The sequence below is a fragment of the Bos javanicus genome, chromosome 6 (assembly GCF_032452875.1).
Source record: "Bos javanicus breed banteng chromosome 6, ARS-OSU_banteng_1.0, whole genome shotgun sequence".
Classification (NCBI taxonomy): Eukaryota; Metazoa; Chordata; class Mammalia; order Artiodactyla; family Bovidae; genus Bos; species Bos javanicus.
Window position 1 is genome coordinate 38,169,074 of NC_083873.1, and position 5,527 is coordinate 38,174,600.

Below are 5,527 nucleotides of genomic sequence, written 5' to 3' on the forward strand. Positions count from 1 at the left end.
TAGGAAGCTTCCTGGTACCATTGTGTGGATGGTTCAATAGATTTTTATTTTCCCAGGGTGGAAACCAAGAGCACAGATCTAGAAGAAAAGACTCACTAGGCTGTGACATTATCCATCTGAGATAAGTACAAATTTGATGAGAAGATGAGAAATAATGCCTCACAGTACTTTGCTAGATATGTGTGATGTGTGTAACTAAATAGGTGTTTGTCTTTTGCTAAATATATCTTAATGGCACTTAAAGTCAAGCTTTGAGGGAGAGAATTAGAAGACATTGAATAATCTATAGGATTCACACATGAAATAATATACAGGCAAAACATAATCAGGAGTTGAAATGCCTCTCACTTAGTATAGTGGGAGTTTATAAAGCCTGAAAGGTTAAAGAATTGATACTGGTAGGAAAAATTATACATTAACTTTATGACACTTCATTAAGATGTAGTATTTTCTGAATGTGTGTGGTTACTTTTATTTTAAATACTGTCAAAGTGAGCAGAGATTTTACAGAGAAAAACTACCCCAGAGATAGGCGAGCATCCTGCTGGGAGCACAGTTACACAAATGTTCCTCAGAGCTGGCAGAAAGCCCAGCAGTGCACTTCTAAGCATTGTTTAAGGTGCCTCAAGCTCCTTCTTCATTCAAGCCCATGTTTTTTTGAAATGAGGCTTTACAGGGGAGGAAATCTTAGATGTCAAAACAGAGTTGAAACAGCGAATTCTGTGGGCACTTGGGTTAAAAAAAAAACCTCTCATGATACTGGTCCCTAATTGGGATTGTTTTTGTGAATTTAGTCACATTAATCCATGTCTCAGTTAATTATGCAATAACATTTACATGCCTGGAGGCAAATTTACAATTTTTGCTCAGACTTTTTTTTGAAAATGTGTTGTTACACTTTGAAAAGCAGTGCCAAGATACTAACTATAAATTGAACTTTGAGAGGGTTAGAATTCCTGATCTGGCTCTACTACATGTTAGAATGTGAGGAGGTGGTCCCTGCCATTCTTCTCATCCAGGATGCAAGACTGAATTTTCCACGAAAGTTTCACATTTTGCCTGCTGACTTCACTTCTGAAAAAGTTCCTTTACTCTTGTCTGTAAGTAAGATAAAGATCTAAACATTTCAATCTAGCATTTAATATTCAAACTTCACCATTCAAGAGTATGCCTCATGCTAGGCTGGAGTGACCCTGTTAATGCTGATGGTAAGTGCTTGTGGGAGATGTGAAGCAAGAGCTAAAAGCCCAAGTGTGATCTTTACTTCACTGAGCTACAGTGTGGCCAGATGAAGAGTTAAGGTGTATTTCAGTTTCCAAGTCTTTCTCTCAGAGTCTTGAGATTATAGAAGTCTACTGATCACTTAATGGTTGCTAGTGATGCTATTCGGAGAAGGCAATGGCACCCCACTCCAGCACTCTTGCCTGGAAAATCCCATGGACAGAGGAGCCTGGTAGGCTGCAGTCCAAGGGGTCGCTAAGAGTCGGGCACGATTGAGTGACTTCACTTTTACTTTTCACTTTCGTGTATTGGGGAGGGAAATGGTAACCCCCTCCAGTGTTCTTGCCTGGAGAATCCCAGGGACGGGGGAGCCTGGTGGGCTGCCGTCTCTGGGGTCGCACAGAGTCGGACACGACTGAAACGACTTAGCAGCAGCAGCAGCAGCAGTGATGCTATTAGCCCTGCTAGCTCAGTGGTAAAGAATCCACCTGCCAATGCAGGAGATGGGGTTTGATCCCTGGGCCAGGAATATCCTCTGGAGAAGGAAATGGCAAACCACTCAAGTATTCTTGCCAGGAAAATCCCATGGACAGGGGAGCCTGGTGGGCTATAGTCCATGGGGTCACAAAAGAGTCAGACGTGACTCAGTGACTAAACAACAGCAACAATTAAAATTCCACAAGTTTCTGTGTTAATATATTTTGATTGGTCATGGCTTTGACAATCAGAAGATTATTAAGTCTGGGAAGAGAAGGATATTTAATTCATTTGCTTTCAACTGAAGGCACAAATCTCTCTCTTTTTTTAAAATTTTATTTTATTTTTAAACTTTATATAATTGTATTAGTTTTGCCAAATATCAAAATGAATCTGCCACAGGTATACATGTGTTCCCCATCCTGAACCCTCCTCCCTCCTCCCTCCCCATACCATCCCTCTGGGTCATCCCAGTGCACTAGCCCCAAGCATCCAGTATTGTGCATCGAACCTGGACTGGCAACTTGTTTCTTACATGATATTTTACATGTTTCAATGTCATTCTCCCAAATCTTCCCACCCTCTCCCTCTCCCACAGAGTCCATAAGACTGTTCTATACATCAGTGTCTCTTTTGCTGTCTCGTACACCGGGTTATTGTTACCATCTTTCTAAATTCCATATATATGCGTTAGTATACTGTATTTATGTTTTTCCTTCTGGCTTACTTCACTCTGTATAATAGGCTCCAGTTTCATCCACCTCATTAGAACTGATTCAAATGTATTCTTTTTAATGGCTGAGTAATACTCCATTGTGTAAATGTACCATAGCTTTCTTATCCATTCATCTGCTGATGGACATCTAGGTTGCTTCTATGTCCTGGCTATTATAAACAGTGCTGTGATGAACATTGGGGTACACGTGTCTCTTTCCCTTCTGGTTTCCTCAGTGTGTATGCCCAGCAGTGGGATTGCTGGATCATAAGGCAGTTCTATTTCCAGTTTTTTAAGGAATCTCCACACTGTTCTCCATAGTGGCTGTACTAGTTTGCATTCCCACCAACAGTGTAAGAGGGTTCCCTTTTCTCCACACCCTCTCCAGCATTTATTATTTGTAGACTTTTGGATCGCAGCCAAAAATATGGAACGCTTCACGAATTTGCGTGTCATCCTTGCGCAGGGGCCATGCTAATCTTCTCTGTATCGTTCCAATTTTAGTATATGTGCTGCCGAAGCGAGCACCACAAATCTCTCTTACCATGTCTTTCATGTGTTCACTCAGCTGAGAAATACTTATTAAATACTATGCTGAGCCAAGATTGTTCCAGGTTTTGTGAAAGACTCAGAGAAAGGGAAAATATGCTCTGTCCTCAGGGAGTTATAGTCTCATAGTAATTATGCTACATGTTTATAAATATACTAGCTTATGGACAGGTATAGGTGGCTTAATAGAATAATAATCTAGAGTTGGAGTGCTAGAGGAGTTTCAGGTTAGGAGAGATTAATTTTGATGATGAAATAAAGACAGAGCATTAGAGAAAGTAGTTTTTCAGCTGAGGAATAAAGAAATGCATTTAGGTTTGAACCTGTAAGGATCGGAGAGAAAGAAATTCCAGTTGGAAGGATAATGTGAGAAAATGAAGAGATTTTATAAAAGGGACATGATTAATGGGAAAACTGATTGGAAGCATGGTTAGAGGGATACATAAGGAAAACTGGATTTTCCCCAGGTCATTGGGACATATGAGGTCATATTTCCCAAAATATATTGTGTGCTACTTTGTAGGAACTGGGAGGCACTGGCAGTTTTCAAGCAAGAAAATGAATTGATAAAACTGAATTATAGGAAGATGATTGTGGGGGCTGAATATCAGTTGGATTAGGAAACAAAGATAAAAATCAGGGAAATGAGCTGGGGAGCATTACATGGTTCAAGTAAAAAGTTATTAGAACTCTAACTAGAGAAGTACCTGTGGTAGCTCAGCTGGTAAAGAATCTGCCTGTAGTGCAGGAGACCCTGGCTTTATTCCTGGTTTGGGAAGTTTCCCTGGAGAAAGGATAAACCTACTTCAGTATTCTTGGGCTCCCCTGGTGGCTCAGATGCTAAAGAATCCACCTATAATGTGGGAGACCTGGGTTCGATCCCCGAGTTGGGAAGATCTCCTGAAGGAGGGAATGGCAACCCATTGCAGTATTCTTGCCTGGAGAATCCCCATGGACAGAGGAAGCCTGAATGACTATAGTCCATGAGGTATCAAAGAGTCTGACACTACTGAGTGACTAAGCACACCTAATTGTTGAGGGCAAGGGAAAGAAAGAGGTAGAAGTTACCTTAGCAGTTTTTATCAGGTACCTGGGAAAGCAGTGATGGTGAGGAGGAAGAGATCTAGTGGAGGTAACAGTGGGAGTTAAGATGAGTATGTATAAGAAGTTGGCAGCTTATCAAGGTGGAAATGTCCAGAAAATAATGGAAAATGTGACAGTGAAAGTAGGAAGAAGCTTTAGCTTTAGCAGTATAAGCAGACTGGTGAGTAGGAATGACATTTGATGACATGAAATTTTAGGAGGTCACCCAAGGAAAGCAAAGAGAGGAATAAAAAAAGGGATGCATTCACACATACAGAGATTTATCTTGGAGAATTAATACAAGAAAGAAGTGGGTGTTCCACAGACTGAGTATGAAATAGAGAAGAAATAGTTACAGAGAAGGAAGATAATCAGAGAAAACACAGCTTAGACCAGGGATGTGCTTAATATGAAATGTCCCAAGAAAATCACCAAGGATAAGGCTTGAGAGAAAGCCAGTTCATCTCTTAATGAAGTAGCTAGATGATCACTTAAGAGAACCCTTTTTTGGAAATCTCTGTTGCCATAAATCTGCTTCTGAGGGCTTAAAAAAAGAGTTGAGACATCTGCTCAAGATGGGACAATGAATTCATGCTGTGTAAATACTTTTTTGTTGTTAGAAACCTACAGTAATAGATTTATAAAAGTAAAAAAGGCTTAGTGGGAGATTCTGAATTCAAGACCAATGAAAACACAGTGTTGGTGACAGCTGTAGCACAGACCTATTGGGTTTTCTATTTTGAAGCAGGGAGTGTATTTATTTTCTACAAATGTGCTCCTTGTGAAGTGGGGGAGCACAGTCACGCCACTGATTTAAGGCTACACAGTCTCTACCACTTGGGAAAGAACGCTGGAGTAAAAAAATGCCTCGTAATGTGTAATTGGTAATTGACTTTTAAAAGCTGTGGATTTTGGAGTTGGGAGGAGTTTGGGAAGTGGAAGTGGGAGCAGAGACTCAGAAGGACAAAAACATGGTCTCATTACTAGGAACTAGAATTAGGAACCTACTAGGAACTAGATTCCAGCTGCCAGCTGGCTTTGCATCTGTATCTGTGCTTTCCCATTATAATGGAGCAGGCTTAGATCTGGACTGGGAAATCAGGTTGAGATAACTGCAAAACTTCTATACAGAAAAGGGATGAGTGTGAAAAGCTAAAATGGGCAGACACACAAAGACAACACTTAAAATAAAAATTTCTACTCCAATAAGGCTTGTAAACAAAAATTAAAAACATGAAAAGTTAATTCTGAAAATAATAATGAACAAACCTTTAAAAATCAGACCACGAATTCACTCCAAATGAAATGATTTAGGAATCAGTCTGATGGGATTTTGTATATGTGTAAGACATCAAGGCAAAAAACAAAGACATACCTTCTATTAAAACTGGAAGTATTACAGATAAGATGAATAACCCAATAACCCAATAACCCAAATAACCCAATACAAAAAAACAAAAATGAAAAACTGTACTATATGAT

The 5,527-nt window shown here is 39.9% G+C and overlaps 1 non-coding gene across 1 annotated transcript; it reads right to left on the reverse strand.

Annotated features, from left to right (window-relative positions):
- Positions 1–2,834: 2,834 nt before the first annotated feature.
- Positions 2,835–2,941, reverse strand: LOC133250156 (U6 spliceosomal RNA). The gene has a single exon (XR_009737260.1). It is a non-coding gene; the product is annotated as a U6 spliceosomal RNA (small nuclear RNA).
- Between the last annotated feature and the right edge of the window lie 2,586 nt (positions 2,942–5,527).